The sequence below is a fragment of the Bufo gargarizans genome, chromosome 11, assembly GCF_014858855.1.
Source record: "Bufo gargarizans isolate SCDJY-AF-19 chromosome 11, ASM1485885v1, whole genome shotgun sequence".
Lineage (NCBI taxonomy): Eukaryota > Metazoa > Chordata > Amphibia > Anura > Bufonidae > Bufo > Bufo gargarizans.
This window is the reverse complement of record NC_058090.1, coordinates 36,445,272-36,462,518: the sequence shown is the minus strand read 5'-3', so window position 1 is coordinate 36,462,518 and position 17,247 is coordinate 36,445,272. Positions and strand designations below refer to the sequence as shown.

Below are 17,247 nucleotides of genomic sequence, written 5' to 3'. Positions count from 1 at the left end.
AAAACACTTCCGTTACAATAATACAACCGCATGCGTCTGTCATAAACGTTATTATTATGTCTTCTTTAGCCATGACGGATCCGTCTTGAACACCATTGAGAGTCAATGGGGGACGGATCCGTTTTCTATTGTGCCAGATTGAGTCGGAGAAGACGGATTCGTCCCCATTGACTTACATTGTGTGCCAGGACGGATCAGTTTGGCTCCGCTTCATCAGGCGGATCCTTTTCCATTCAGAATGCATTAGGGCAAAACTGATCCGTTTTGGACCGCTTTTGAGAGCCCTGAACGGATCTCACAAACAGAAAGCCAAAACGCCAGTGTGAAATTAGCCTTATACAAAATGGAACATCAAAGGGGAACGAATCCAGATTATTATAATTCCTGCCTATAAAGTGCAGACATTGGGGCAGATTTACTAATCCTGTAGATGGCGGTAAGCTTGGATCTGCTGTCATGATGACCTTACTCTGCAGGTCAGTGTAATTATGGTGACACCAAATTCATATAGTTTTTAGGCCCCTTTCCCACGGGCGAGATTTCCGCGCGGGTGCAATGCGTGAGTTGAACGCATTGCACCTGCACTGAATCAGGACCCATTCATTTCTATGGGGCTGTGCACATGAGCGGTGATTTTCAAGCATCACTTGTGCGTTGCGGGAAAATCGCAGCATGCTCCTCTTTGTGCGTTTTCCACGCAACGCAGGCCCCATAGAAGTGAATGGGGCTGCGTGAAAATCGCAAGCATCCGCAAGCAAGTGCGGATGGGGTGCGATTTTCACGCACGGTTGCTAGGAGACAATCGGGATGGGGACCCGATCTTTATTATTTTCCCTTATAACATGGTTATAAGGGAAAATAATAGCATTCTGAATACAGAATGCATAGTACAATAGCGCTGGAGGGGTTAAAAAAATAAAAAATAATTTAACTCACCTTAATCCACTTGTTCGCGCAGCCGGCATCTCTTCTGTCTTGTTCTGTGAGGAATAGGACCTTTGATGACGACACTACGTTCATCGCATGGTCCGTCACATGATCCATCACCATGGTAAAAGATAATGTGACGGACCATGTGATGAGCGTAGTGACATCAACAAAGGTCCTATTCCTCACAGAACAAGACAGAAGAGATGCCGGCTGCGCGAACAAGTGGATTAAGGTGAGTTAAATTATTTATTTATTTTTTAACCCCTCCAGCGCTATTGTACTATGCATTCTGTATTCAGAATGCTATTATTTTCCCTTATAACCATGTTATAAGGCAAAATAAAACAATCTACACAACCTTGAACCCAAACCTGAACTTCTGTGAAGAAGTTCGGGTCTGGCTACCACATTCAGTTTTTTATCACGCGCGTGCAAAACGCATTGCAATTGCGTACCTACTCGCGCGGGTTTGCCGCAATGCATCCGGACCTTATCCGGACACGCTCGTGCGAAAGAGGCCTTAATGTTTTACTACTTTTAAAACAATAAAAACTTGTGGAAAAAAAAATGTTTTTCTTTCCTAACTTAGTTGTTTTACTGAACTGCGTTTTTTGCAGGGTGAACTTTTAATGGTTCCATTTTGGGGTACATTTAACTTTTCAATTCATTTTAATTAAATTTTTGTGGGGGGGGGGCAAGGTGTCCAAAAACAAGAATTTTTATTATTTTTCTCAATTTACCATGCTTTTAGCACACATCATAATGTTTTTACATTTTAATAATTCGGACATTATCGAGCGGAGGATACGTGTTTATTTTTTATTATTTTTATATGTAAAATTGGGAAAGGGGGTGATTTGAATTTTTATATTTTAGTTGGATAGGCCATAAATAGTAAAATCCTGGAGAATCCATTTTTATTATTCTGCACGGTTGTTTTGTGTTGGGAAGCAGGGGATCTGGAACTGTGTGTCTGTAAAACAGCCCCCCCCTCCCGACCCCAAGAAATGGCGTTCAAAATGTAAAGTCTGATATATCTGACAAGCACAGTGAAGTTGATTCACTCTGATGAACTGGCAGCCTGGCACTCACCCCTGGCACTCAGTACTACTTCCAGGGCCTGCAGCAGGCAATCTGTGGTATAATAGGCTCTGTACATGCTCTGCTAAATTTTATAGTTGAAAACAGTAGCAAATGCATGCAGATTCCTCTGATATTACGGCCATAATCCCAGCAAGTTTCAGAAAGCTTTTAAGTCACGAGTCACCTTCACAACCTCCTCATTCATCCTCTGACAGCCGAAACGGCGTCATCATTCCTGCGGCGCAGAAAATGCCGCTATAATATCACCCGTGCGCTTATATTTGTGTGGTGCTGACAAGGTGCACTATCCTACACAAACTGTGAGGAATATATAGCGGAAAATGAAGATACTGACCCTTGTATAGGCCGCTTTCATTGCGCCATTTTATTGACGTATTACCGCAATACTATACTTACCAACGTTTAAGTTGGCATCCAAAACCCTGGCCCTGGAAACGCCCGAACTCCGCCTGGGAACATCACTTATGGGCGGTATTATCGTTAGCCATGTGCATTTTGGGCCCGGGACAGCCCCGAATTCGCCAGAACTGTCTCTGAAAATCAGGGACAGTCCCTGCAAATTCGAGACTGTTGGCTACTGTGCAATATCTGGAACTACCAATGATTCTACGAATTGTGAATTCAGCTCACCATGCGATTATATGGTGAAGCCTATAGACATATTTATAGCCATGGATGACGCCTCTGTGCAGCGGTCTGCGGAGGCCTGACCCATAACCTATTACGTATGCTCAATCCCATATGGCCACTTTGTTGTGTGCCTCACATAGACAAGAGTGGGGAAGATTTATATATATTAAAAAAAAATATTTAAAAAAAAGCCGGCAACCAATCACAGCTTTCATTTTTCAAGAGCAGAATAAGTGAAAGCTGCATTATGATTGGTTGTTGGGGGCAACAAAGTTTTTTTTTTTACTTTTAGAAAGCTTCATAAATTCATAAATCTCCCCCAATATTCCCTCTCAGGAAACTGTTAAATGTCTGCAGCAATTAAAGAAAAAATCCAGATTTCTTTCCCTATATAGTGCTGGATAGGCCACTATTAAAGTATAAGGTACAGGCTGTTGTGTATTCCTGTTTGATTTGATTCCAGCCATCTTGATTCCTTCTCACCTCAGATAAGGTTTTCCTAATAAATCCTACATTTCCCATCATGCCTAGCTTTGCAGAGACAGAGGGGGCGGAGTCTCACCACACCTCTCTCATAGAACGACACTGGAAAGTCATCACACACAGATAGTACAGGCAGGCAGCGTGAGTCAGGAGGTTTATATAACTGCAGCTAGTCACTTGTGTATACTCGTCTACTATGTATCTGCTCCTTTAGATAGGACAGACAATATGGGGGAGGGTTATCAAGCCTGGCTCTTTCTGCACCAGTCTTGATATCCCCTGCACTGTCAGAGGATGTCACCTAATTTATGACAAGTCTCAGGCCTCACCATAAATTAGGTGCATCCACTGGCAGTCATGCGCCTAAACAGAAATTGCCGTCGATTTCTGGCTTGATTTGTGCCAAAAAACTGGCGAATATGAAGATAAATTTCTTGCGGCTGCTGGCCATGCCTTCTTTCTGAAAAGTGCTGAGGGCGGCCAGGGCGGATCTAATTAGTGATTAGTGCTTTTAATGCATATGCAAATGAGCTGGTAAGTGCACTGAGGGCAGGCCCAAACCACTCTGTTAACCCTTACTCCTCCTACTTCCTGTCAGATCCTCTCTCTGCATAGTCATCTCGCCTGGCCCAGCCAAATCAAGGAGAGGGAGGGGCTGACAGAGGAAGTAGGAGGAACAAAGTGCATTGAGTAGCTTGGGCCCGCCCTCAGTGCACATAACTGCTCCTTTGCATATGGATTAAAAGTGCTTTTTCTCCAGAATGAAGCCGCAGTCACTAAGGATGCGTTCACATCACGCTTTTCCCATCCGTTTAACGTATAGTTTTTTGTTTTTTTTAAACAGATGCCTCAGACTGATGCCATACAGTGGCATCAGTTCACCATAGAGTCCTATTGTATATATTGTGGGGATTCTCTCTGGTAGTTAGGATTAGGCTCCATTCACACGTCCGCAATTGTGCGGAATGAGTGCGGACTCATTCATTCTCTACGGGGAAGGAATGGATGCGGACAGCACACAGTGTGCTGTCCGCATCCGCATTTCCGGAGTGCGCCGCCGATCTTCCAGTCCGCGGCTCTGGAAAAAATAGAGCATTGCGGAAAAGTATAGGCATTTCTATGGGGGTGCCGGCCGGGTGTATTGCGGATCCGCAATACACTCCGGACGTGTAAATGGACCCTTAGCGGGTGCAGCACTGAGGCAAAGCACAAGTTCTTTAGATCAAAACATCAGTGTTTATTCACACGTGAACGCAAGTTGCTTGGTGATCGTTCACACACATGAAAAGTTCATATACAAAACAGTCACCTTTTCTCCTGGGTGTTACTTCACACCCTGTTAGAAGTTCTGCTTTGTCAAGTCCACAGGCAGGCGTTAGGCGGGCTGTTCGCCCTCACAGGGGTCTGAGCCCTCCAGCCCGGCTAAAGCCGCAGATCCCAACACAGCCCTCAGATCACAGCACACAGACCTCCTGAGCTCCACTGTCAGACGGAGGTAATCCTCTCCACCTGGCAGTGCTGGCTGGTTTTTATGCCTGGCAAAACCCAGCCTCGAACATGGGGAGTAGTCACCCACCCAGCACTTTGACTACTCCCAGTAAGAGCCGTCCTGGATGAGCTATTACAGCCATACTAAGTATCAATTTTTTTTTCATATGTATAGGTCAAACATGATGTGAACCCTCTCTAAGTAAAAGGTATCATTACATTCAGCTGAGCTAGCCCTACAAGACATCGTACCTGGTTTATCAGTGACTTTCCTGGTGACAGGCTCCCTTTAAATCCTATGTATGTCGCTATTCAGCGAGCACAAGTAATGTCACATAACAGTATCCGCACAGTTAGGCCTCATGCACACGACCGTTGTGTGCATCCGTGGCCGTTGTGCCGTTTTCCGTTTTTTTTGCGCACCCATTGACTTTCAATGGGTCCGTGGAAAAATCGGAAAATGCACCGTTTGGCAGCCGCATCCGTGATCCGTGTTTCCTGGCCGTGAAAAAAATATGACCTGTCCTATTTATTTCACGGCCAACGGTTCACGCACCCATTCAAGTCAATGGGTCAGTGAAAAAACACGGATGCACACAAGATTGTCATCCGTGTCCGTGCTCCGTGTCCGTGATCCGTGTCCGTTTTTTCCTATCATTTCAATGGCAAACTTGACTTTGATTTTTTTTTCATTTTTCATGTCTGTGGATCCTCCAAAAATCAAGGAAGACCACGGACGAAAAAACGGTCACGGACCCCGTTTTTGCGGACCTTAAAAAAAAAACGGTCGTGTGCATGAGGCCTTAGAGGGTCTGTACAGCTTTCTTATTTTGCCTGTTCTGGTGTATAGTCAGCCAGTTCTGTACAACACTGCCACCAACAGGTGAGAAAGTATATACCAGGCCAAACCAATGCACTTATATTGCAGAGCTGTACATTTAAATATACATTGCCTTCAAGGTAAGTACGACTTTCTCCTTTATCCAAGCGTGCACACACACTCACAGGCTACTGCGAAATGCATAGGAAACCAATTCATCGCAGTAGGTTCTGGGGTATGGGAGGAAATCATGCCCACACGTGCAGGACTATAGAGTCCAGGACTGAATAACTGAACAGTAAAGAGTATTTGGGGTCACTTATTAAGACTGGCGTTTTAGACCAGCTCCAGCATGCTGCTTTTTTTCCTGTATTACAGAAACGAGAATAACAACAAACTACACCTAATGTTAAAAATGGCAATAGCAAAAAAAATAAAAAAAATAAACACACTTGTGTTGAGTTTCATATTTTCCATAGACCTTCAGCTAGCATCTGGAGCTGGCGTTTTCACTTCCAAAAAACAAAACTGCAGAAAAAAAGTCAGAAAAAACCTACATCTGGACCCACCCTTACGAAACAGGCAACACAACTAGGGATGAGCGAATCGACTTCGGATGAAACATTTGCACATCCCTAAACACAACCTTTACTACTTGTTAAAAGCATAAAAAAAAACATAAAAGCTATGTGAGCCCTGCAATAAATACAGCACAGAGAAAGCCTACTCCTCACATCGCAGAAGATCCCAGGGATTTGGCTCATTGCCGGCCTATGGCACACAAATAACAGAGAGGAGCAGGTGATGCAGTTTACAAAGCGCCCGCTATCGATCGGTGAGGCTCAGCGCCTCCTGCAGCCGCTCCCTCCACAAAGCAAACCTTTTGTCTGCTGTCACATGAGCGTATTTGCAATCCGTACACGGAGCGTATTTTGTCTACCGGAATCCACTGCTAATGTTAAAGGGGGTGTCCCATGAAAAAGATTCTACATTTTACAAACCAGCACCTGAATACTTTCCTAATTGCATGTAATCTGTATAGCGCCACCTACTGTTTCTTCTTTTCCTTAATTCTCTGTCCGCCTCATTGAGATGGCTGCACGTGCTCAGTTTCATCCTTCAACTCCCTCCTGAGTTGTGAGAGGGAGAAAGCTGCAGCAGAAAGGGCACTCCCCCAGAGCTGCTAGCTTGATATAAAACTAGCAAGGCAATTGGAGGAATGAATGGCTCTCTCTGGACCCATGTCAGGTACAGGGCTGGTTCTAGCTTTGTTAGGCTCCATTCACACGTCCGTAGTGTGTTTTGCAGATCCACAAAACACGGACACCAGCAATGAATTTTGCGGACTGCACATCGCCGGCACTAATAGAATATGCCTATTCTTGTCCGGAATTTGAGGACAAGATTAGGCATTTTCTATTATAATGCCGGAGATGTGCAGTCCGCAAATTGCAGAATGCACATTGCCAGTGTCCGTGTTTTGCAGATCCGCAAAACACTTACGGACGTGTGAATGGGTTATTCACATGGGCACTCAAAGATTGCGTGAAGGGAGTGAAAAATGGAGCCCAGGGGAAGAAGTGTAAATATATATATATATATATATATATATATATATATATATATATACAGTGTCCTGTATGTTGCTCTAATATATATATTGACGAGTGTGTAATTTCCGTCAGTATGTGAACTAAGCAGCGTAGATCCACCCTTTACAGTCTATAGAAGGGGCATCAGAAATGCAGGAAGGAATTGATATAGTCTGCATGTAAATCCGGATGAATTACTGAAGCAATACTGATGACAGCCTAGATGGTATATCTTCCGGAATCTATGCGCCAGTAGATGAGTGGATGAAACCTGTAGTGACTGTGCAGGAGGGTGGGCCAGGGCCGGTAGCACTGACCTTCCCTCATCACAGGACTTACCTCTACCGGGGCCATGGGTGCAGCTGGGATTTCACACAATGACATTGTGACGACTTGTCACCTGATGATAGCGGAGGGTTCTCCGGGGAGTGTTAATATCAGGCGAGCACTAGAATTGGTGACACACATTTTTCACCTCTCAGGTTAATTTCAATTACTACGGCAGCGAGCATCTGAAAACAATCATGAGAAAGGCTGGGTTTAGGCTAGGTTCAGAGGGAATACCGTATTTTTCGCCCAAAAGGGGGGGAAGGCGAATAATAATTAGTACAGTAGGACTGGGCAGTGTTGAACACAGCGCTCCCTGGTCTTCAGCTGCTGGCGCTGTGCTGTGACCTGCGCAGTGTGAGGACGTCGGTGCTCTGACCTCTCACTGTGCGACATCGGGTCACAGCACGGCAGGAAGAGGAGCAGGAGAGGCGAGTGGATTTTTCTTTTTTTCGTCTGATTAGGGCCTCATGCACACGGTCGTTGTGTGCATTGGGGACCACAATTTGCGGTCCACAATGCACAGGAAACATCCGTGCGGCGGCAGGGACGGATCGAGAACCACTCCATAGTGCTTCCAATCCGCATCTCCTGCATTGCGGACCCATTCAAGTGAATGGGTCCGCATCCGTGATGCACACGGCTGGTGCATGAGCCCTAATATTGGAGATCTGATCTGTGGTCGGATGACATATTTTTTTCTTTCTTATTTTCCTCCTCTAAAACCTAGGTATGTCTTATCAGGCGAAAAATACGATATTTTCAGTGATGAAAAATACCTGATACCGAATCCGCATCAGGTTTTTTTTCTATACTTTTTTTTCCTGATGTTATCTGTGCTGTTACATAGGGCTGCAGGGAACATCTACTACATTATCTGTACTCAGAGAGTTATCATTGTATTATCTGTGGTGTTACATAGGACTGCAGGTAACACTTCCATTATCTGTACAGACAATGATGACTGTGAATTTACATAGGACTGCAGGTACCCGATACTACATTATCTGCACTCTGCTCATGAAGCTACATGAATGACAGATATATTTGTCATGTTTCATGAGCAGAGTGCAGATAATGTAGTATCAGGGTACCTGCAGTCCTATGTAAATTCACAGTCACCATTGTCTGAACAGATAATGGAAGTGTTACCTGCAGTCCTATGTAACAGCACAGATAATGCACTTAAACGCTCTGAATGCAGATAATGTAGTAACAGGTACCTGCAGTCCTATGTAAACTCACAGTCATCATTTTCTATACAGATAACGGAATTGCTACCTGAAGTCCTGTAACACTGTGATGGCAGGGGCCCCTGCCTGAGGAGAAGCAGAGCCAATGCTCACTCCAGCAGGCAGCTCTGCACCCGCCGCCTCAGGCCTCTGCGTGTGACGTCATACGCAGTGCATGACGTGCGTGCCAGCGCAGCCCTGACGGATCGCTCGCCGGAACTATCGTCAGCCGACGGCCTAGCCAACAATGGTCCGTCTGCTCTGGGTGCTGCTAATGTTTGTGGCTGCTATTCAAAGGGCTCCCTCTAGTGGTGAATGGGCAAATACAGCCATGTAAATGATCAAACACTGGGTACTAGAAGTAAAAAAATAAAAATGAAAAAGAATGACTTAATAAAGAAAATAACTACAAATAATTAAAAATAAAAAGTTGAGTGTAATTTATGTTCACAGGGAGTTTTTATGACTCTACAAATATATACATTTCCATTCACACCTTATCACCTATGAAACTCTCCTCTAACAGGTTTTCATTACAAGACTTCTCATTCTGAACAGGTTTTTCCGTTTCTAAATCCGAATTATTATTTTTTTCAGATCTCAAACAGCAAGCAGAGTTCTTAAAACCATAAGGAATGCGAATGCATGCATAATAGAAAGCTGCAGAATGTTTCATAGTACAGAAACCACATCAGGAATAGACATTAAATCTGGATATCTGCCGTCTCCACTAGGTGGAGCTATTTCCATCAGCCGATAGAAATGAATGGAGTGGTGGCCAGGCTTGCGCAGTACGCTACCCATTCATTTCTATGGGACTTCTGAAAATAGCCAAGCGCCACATGCGCGGTCCACTCTCCGTCACTTTGCGGGCTCTGTTCTAGAGATGGGGTGGGACCCGCACCTATCAGACATTGGGGGGCATATCCTAGCAAGACTTTAATGCTGATAACCTATCCTTTGGATTGTATAGCGGCTGTGGTTGGTATCACGCTCAGCCCCATTCACTTCAATGGGGCTGAGCATGATACCAAGCACAGCCACTACACAATGTATGGCGCTGTGCTTGGTAAGTACAGAGAAGGCCGCGGCGCTCACAGTAGCACCAGTGACTTCTCAAACAGCTGATCGGGTGTCAGACCCCACAATCAGATAATGACCACCTATCCAGAGGTTAGGTCATCAGTATCAAGAACCACTTTAACACCTTGAACTCATTATTACAACTGCATACAGTAGGCTCCCCCTAGTGGTGTCTACAGGCAGCCAAAATTTGATCCTTGAGGTAGGAGTATGCAGAGGATTTGGATCAATGTAAAAGAAAAGATACTGTAAAAATATATTATAAAATGAATCCCCGTGGAAAGTTGGACCTAAAAAGGCATTAAAGCAGACATCTGCATTATACTTCCATTTGTTATATGGTGCCAATGAATTCACGTAAAGGGCTGGTCTCACTTTAGCAAGTAGCATTTATAATGTAGATAAAGTTAATACAAGGCACTTACTAATGTATTGTGATTAGTCCATATTGCCTCCTTCGCTGGCTGGATTCATTTTTCCATCACATTATACACTGCTCGTATCCAGGGGTAACGACCACCCTGTAATCCAGCAGTGGTGGTCGCGGTTGCACACTATAGGAAAAAAAGTGCTGGAATATGCACACTCCCAGGGTCCTGGCCATCAGAAGGGGCAGTGCTTTTTCCTATAGTGTACAAGCACGACCACAGCTCCTGGATTGTCAGGTGGTCATAACCATGGAAACGAGCAGTGTATAATGTGATGGAAAATGAATCCAGCCAGCAAAGGAAGCAATATAGACAATCACAATACATTAGTAAGTGCCTTGTAATAACTTTCTCTACCTGCAGCCCTCCAGCTGTCGGCTGTCCAGGCATGCTGGGAGTTGTAGTTTTGCAACAGCTGGAGGGCCACAGGTTGGACATCCCTGCTCTACATGATAAATGCCATTTGCTGAAGCGAGACAACCCCTTAAAGTGAACACTGTCCCTTTAAGCGGTGTCATTACGAAAATGTGGCCGATCACCTTGGCTTTGTAATGAGGGTGGTATTATTATCCTATCACAAACATAGGCTACAGCCCTGCGGGTCCCCAAGACGTCTTAGGAATTAAGAGTAAAGACATTATATGGTGTGTGCAAGAAAACAGAAGGTTAGGATTAACAGAAACCAATGAATGGAGATCAGCGGCAAACGCATTACACAGTCAGCAAACAGATTAAAGGGGATGGTGCCGAGCTAAATGAGTCACATTGGGCTGCAAGGGGCCAAATTAACCGGGTCATTTAAGGACAAAATGAAGTCAATATCAAGTTGCAGCTTTGTGCACTAAGGGTGTAATTCACGCAAGTCAATGTCCTGTAAGCAAACTTAAAGGGGTTGTCCAGAACAAGATGGCTGCTCCATTCCAAAAAGAGCACGACACCTGTGTCTGGTATTGCAGCTCCGCCATACTGAAGTGAATGTGGCCAAGCTGTAATACCACATACAACCTGTGGACAGGTGTGGTGCTGTTATTAGAAGAAAGCAGCCATCTTTTTCCAGTCCCGGAGAACCCCTTTGAAATGGGACAACAGACATCCCGTCACTGTGAATCAATATTTGTAAGGTCGTTCCTGATGGCCCTTTGTATCCCCCATATTATTATTTTTGTAATTATTATCTGGTATAGCGGCATAGATATGAATCTGTACCGCAAACGGAATTCCCCTTTAAGGCTAGGGCTTCTCCATGACTTCATTGTTATCCTATGGAAGGAAAAAATGAAGCAAATCCCACATCACTGTTTTATTTTCCATTCTTCTTTTCTGTCAGAAGAAGAAAAAAAAAAAAAACATCCTGATCATCCGTTATTAACAGTTTGCATCAGTTTTTTTAAGACAGGAAAAAAAAAGTAAAAAAGATGGAAATTGCTCAAACGGATGCAAAATGTGCCTGACGGATGCACATTAATTTTTTTTTTTCTGTTATTCTGACTGATCATAAGAACGGAAAATGAAACATTGATGTGAATCCAGCCTAAGGGCTCATGCACATGAACGTATTTTCATTCCGTGTCCGTTCCGTTTTTTTTTGTGGACAGTATGCAGAACCATTCATTTCAATAGGTCTGCAAAAAAAATAATAAAAATGATTTTTTTGTGAAACTCACCTGTAAAATCTTTTTCTCATCTTTTCCATTGGGGACACGGACCATGGGTATAGCTTAGGCCATTACTAGGAGGAGACACTATGCAAATAAGAAAAACAGCTCCTCCTCCACTGGCTATACCCCCATGCTCCAACAGGAGGACCTCAGTGCGTGCAAAAGCAGTAGGAGGAGACCAAAACCAAATAGTAATAAAGAAAACAGAACAGAGGAACACCGCCATCAGGCCGTTAACCATAAGGTCCCAATAGATAGAACCAACACCTCCTGTAACAGACAAGAATGGGTGGGAGCTGTGTCCCCCAATGGAAAAGACGAGAAAAAGTTTTACAGGTGAGTTTCACAAAAAATCTTCTTTTTTCGTCCATTCCATTGGGGGACACAGACCATGGGACGTCCTAGAGCAGTCCATGGGGTGGGAGACCAACACCTCCAGAGGGAAACATCCAACGGTTAAACAGGAACCACAGCCTGCAATACCTTGCGCCCTAGGGCAGCATCAGCTGACGCCAGAGAGTGCAGCTGGTAGAACTTGGTAAAGGTATGTAAGGACGACCAGGTGGCCGCCTTACAAAGTTGTGATGTAGAGGCTTGATTGCGCCTAGTCCAGGAGGCCCCCTGGTGGAATGCGCGGTAACCCCCGCTGGGGCAACCCTACCCCGGGACCGATAGGCCATGGCAATAGTCGACCGAATCCACCGAGCCACAGTGACCTTGGAGGCCGCCAGACCGTTACGAGGCCCCTCGGGAACCACAAAAAGGGAGTCCGAGCGGCGAAATGGGGCAGTAACCGACAGGTACACCCGCAAAGCACGGACAACATCCAGAGAATGGAGAGCACGCTCCTTGGGGTTCGCCAGAGCGGGGCAAAAAGAGGGCAGAATTATGTTCTCATTAAGGTGGAAGGCGGAGACCACCTTGGGCAAAAAAGAAGGGACTGGGCGCAGTACCACCTTATCCTTGTGGAAGACCAAAAAGGGTTCCTTGGAGGAAAGGGCGGCCAGCTCCGATACCCTCCTGATAGAGGTGATGGCCACCAAAAAGACCTGAGTCTTCCAGGTGAGAAGACTCAGGGAAATGTCCCTCAGGGGCTCAAAAGGAGCCGTCTGGAGAGAAGACAGAACCAGGTTCAGATCCCAGGGGGGCAGGGGAGGGACATACGGAGGGACCGAATGCGCCACCCCCTGTAGGAAGGTCCTCACCGGACGAGCAGAGCTAGAGACCGCTGAAAGAAAATGGCCAGAGCAGAGACCTGACCCTTCAGAGAGCTCAGGGACATTCCCATCTCGAGACCCGACTGGAGAAAGGAGAGGACCACCGGAACGAAGAAGCGAAGAGGAAAAACACCTAACTTCTCGCAAAAGGCAAGAAAGGCCTTCCAGGTACGATAGTATATCCGGGAGGAAGCTGGTTTCCTGGCTCTTATCAAGGTCCTCACGACAGAGTCTGAGAAGCCACTCTTCTTCAAGATGGAGGTCTCAACAGCCACGCCGTTAAACAAAGCAGCTGTAAATTCTGGTGGAAGAGCGGTCCTTGAGACAGCAGGTCCTCCCTGAGAGGAAGAGGCCACGGAACGTCTGCCAGCATCCGAGTCATCTCCGAGAACCAGGCGCAGCAAGGCCAATTGGGGGCGATGAGTATGGTCGGAATCCCTTCCACCGCGACCCTGCGAAGAACCTTTGGGAGAAGAGACAGTATTGGGAAGACATAGAGGAGCGCGAAGTCTTGCCATGGAGACACCAGAGCGTCCACCCCGTACGCCTCCGGATCCCGAGCTCAGGCCAGGAACGTGGGAACCTTGTTGTTGAGCCTAGACGCCATCAGGTCCACGTCCGGGCAGCCCCAATGGCGACAGGCGTCCTCGAATACGTCCGGATGCAGAGATCACTCTCCCAGATCCACCCTATTGCAGCTGAGAAAGTCTGCCGTCCAGTTTTCGACCCCTGGGATGTACACTGCAGACAATATTAGAACATGAGTTTCCGCCCACTGGAGGATCCATTTCACCTCTTGCATCACCGTCCGGCTGCGGGTTCCGCCCTGATGATTGATGTAGGCCACAGCCGTGGCATTGTCCGACTGGACCCTTACCGGGAGACCCGCTAGGAGGGGGGTCCAATGAGACAGAGAGGAAAATTGCTCTTAGCTCCAATATGTTGATCGGAAGGCGGGCTACCACCTCTGACCGCACCCCCTGAACCATCCGAGCCCGGAGAACACCACCCCAACCCAGGAGACTGGCATCGGTGGTGACGACTGTCCAGGAAATTGGGAGGAAGGATCTCCCTGAAGCCAGATTCTGAGGGAACAGCCACTACGGGAGTTCCATGCGAACCCGAGGAGGTAGGCGGATCTGAGAGTCCGGACCCCTCGATGTCCTGTCCCAGAAGGACAGGATCGCCTGTTGCAGAGGCCGAGTGTGAAACTGGGCAAAGGGAACAGCCTCGAAGGAGGCCACCATAAGCCCCAGAACCTGCATGCACTCCCTGATGGAGATACACGGGGAATGCAGAAGGCGAGACACCGACTCCTGTATCCGTGAGAACTTGCAATCCGGAAGGAATACCCGGGTTGCAGTGGTGTCCAGAATCATCACCAGGAAGGTCACCCTCTGGGAAGGTTGGAGAGAGGACTTCGGTAAGTTGATCAGCCAGTCGAACTGCTGTAGAGTCTGAACAGTAATCCTGACGCTGTCTTCGGCCTGGGGACGAGAGGGAGCCTTTATCAGTAGGTCGTCCAGGTAGGGCAACAGAGATATGCCCCTGGTGCGAAGAAGTGCCATGAGCGGCGCTAAGATCTTCATGAATACCCGCGGGGCTGTCGCCAGCCCAAAGGGAAGGGCGACGAACTGATAATGACAGCCGCCAATGACGAAGCGCAGGAATCTGTGGTGAGATTCTGCGATAGGGACATGCAGATAGGCCTCCCGGATGTCCACTGACGCGAGGAACTCCCCTGGAAGAAGAGAAGCAATAACTGAGCGGAGGGATTTCATCCAGAACCTCCGCACCCGCAGGGACTTGTTTAAGAGCATCAGGTCTAGGACCGGACGCACTGATCCCTCCTTCTTTGGCACTACAAAGAGATTTGAGTAGAACCCTGTACCCTGTTCCTCCAGAGGAACTGGGGCAACTACTCCCCGGACCAGAAGGTAAGAGACCGCTTGTAAAAAGGGCCGAGGCTCTGGCCCGGAACCCGAGAAGGGAAGAAACGTTCCGGAGGTCTGGAAGCAAATTCTATCTTGTAACCGGAAGTTACAATTTCCAGGACCCAGGCGTCTTGAACGTGAGCTCTCCAGACCTGGTGAAAGGAGAGCAGGCGGTGGGGGCGCCCCTTCAGGCGGAGGACTGCTTGGGAGCCGCGGGGCGGGCAGAACTCCCCTGAAATTGAGCCCGCGGGCGCCAGGAAGGTTGAGGCTTAAAGGAAGGCTTCTTGCGGGAGTCCTGAAAGCCGCCGGAGGAGGGGGCTGTCGCAGACCTGGAGGAGGAGCGCCGAAAGGACTGGTTTCTAGAGCCAAAAGGGGCGAGCTCTGAAGGCGCGCTTGGATCTAGATTGGGGCAGGTGTGTGCTCTTGCCCCCCCGTAGTGTCAAAGATAATCTCGTCCAGCTTAGCACCGAAGAGCCTGGAGCCCGCAAAGGGGAGGTTAGTGAGGGAGCGCTTGGAGGAAGCGTCAGTGTCCCAGACCTTTAACCAGACCTCCCTGCGCAGAGTGACCGAGAGGGCCGAAACCCGCGCAAAAAGAGTGCTGACGTCCAATGAGGCCTCACAGAGGAATGTTGTCACTTGGGACATCTGGAGGACGAAATTCAGGGTGTCCGCAGAGGCATCCTGCTCCGCGAGGTCCTGATGATGGCGCTGCAACCACACCGAAAGCACTCGAGGCGAACGCGGGCCGCAGACCTGTGCCCGCCAGAGTAAAGATGGCTTTGGAAAGAGTCCAAACGCCTGTCAACGGAGTCCTGTAGGGAGGACCCGTCCAGGACTGATATTGCCGTATTCTTAGCCAATCTGGCCACCGGTGGGTCGACCTTAGAAGAAGACCACTGCTGCACATTATCTGCCGGGAAAGGATACAGAGTATCCATGCGCCTTGTGGCAGAAAAACTGTGATTAGGGCGCTCCCAAGCCATTGAAAAGGACCTTGGCGAACTCGCCTTGAATGGGGAATGTGACTGCCTCTGGTGCATCACCCCTTCTGGAGTGGAAAAGGGGGCATTCCTGGCTACTAGCAGAAGGAGGTTCCCCCTGGATGTCAAAGGTATCACGGACCGCCGTGACCAAGTCTGCCACCATGGTGGAGAGCTTAGGCGAGGGTTCCGGGTCCTCGTCCGAGCCGGACCTTTCCCCTTCAGACCTGTAGTCCCTGTGAGGGGGAGAGGCTGAACACTCCTCCAGGCGAGGGGGAGAAGCAGTCATCCGAGGAGGGATGCTGCTGCGTACGCTGCCTCTTAACGGTCAAGCGTCCTCTGTGGGGGGGCTCCGGGAGGTGGAGCAGTGCTAACCACAGGCATCGCAGGCGGTGGATCAGAGGCCGCCATGCGTTCCATAAAGGCCATGGGCGCGCGCGAGACTTGGGCCAAGTCTGCGGCCACCCTAGCTATGGCAGAGGCCCAGGAGGGCTCCAAAGGGGCAGAGGAGGGACTGGGCTGGTTTGGGGGAGGAGGAGGTGGATGATCCTGTCCTGAGGCAAGGCAAGAGTCACAGGAGCCTGTAACCAATAGTGGCAAGCAGGCAAACCATACAAGGATCCCAGTGGGACCTGAGGAGTCGCTTTAGATTTTTGGGGGGCCCCAGGTCTTGGCATGACGGCAGCAATCCCACGCGGGAAAACATGGGGGGGAAGAAAAAAAAAAAAAAAAAAGGCAGACCCTGACTCTGAAAATGGCGCCCACCGTGCAGGGGGCGCTGAAAATAGCCACTGCCCCCAAGAAGGAACCTCCTTCCTCTCATCCAGCAAGCCCATCCCAGATCCACAGGTAAGCCCTAAAGGGCCACGTCACAGTGTAAGCACAGGGGGAGAAGGAGTTTGCAGGAGAGCCGCTGTACTTATCTGAGGCCTGCAGTCTCCACCCTCTGTTCCGGACCAGCAGGGGTTCACCTCTTCAGTCATCTGGCACAAGGAGTGGCAGTGCACTGGATAGAGGGCAGGACTAGGTGACCTCAGATCTGGTAGGCCACCGAAGCTGCAGGACGTGCCCAGTTCCACTTATCTTCTGGGGGGGGGGAAAGGGAGGTAGCCTGGGATGGTCATTCGACCCCGGCGCTCACTCCGCTGAGACCAGGGACGCACCATGCGTCCTCTGATTCAGAAAAACAACAAACAGGAGAAGAAAAAAAAAAAAAAACTACAGGGACAACCCTTCAGGAGCAGGAGTGTCACCTCCTTAACCGACACTAAGCTAAAACTGAGGTCCTCCTGTTGGAGCATGGGCATGGGGGGTATAGCCAGTGGAGGAGGAGCTGTTTTT

General features: G+C 48.1%; 1 protein-coding gene across 1 annotated transcript in view; it reads right to left on the bottom strand.

Moving 5' to 3' along the window:
- The window catches only part of PELI2 (pellino E3 ubiquitin protein ligase family member 2), a 97,344-nt gene extending 89,942 nt beyond the window's left edge, over positions 1 to 7,402 (bottom strand). The window contains exon 1 of the mRNA XM_044272332.1: positions 7,387 to 7,402. The gene's annotated coding sequence lies outside the window, so the exon portion shown is untranslated. The remainder of the gene's footprint in view (positions 1 to 7,386) is intronic.
- Between the last annotated feature and the right edge of the window lie 9,845 nt (positions 7,403 to 17,247).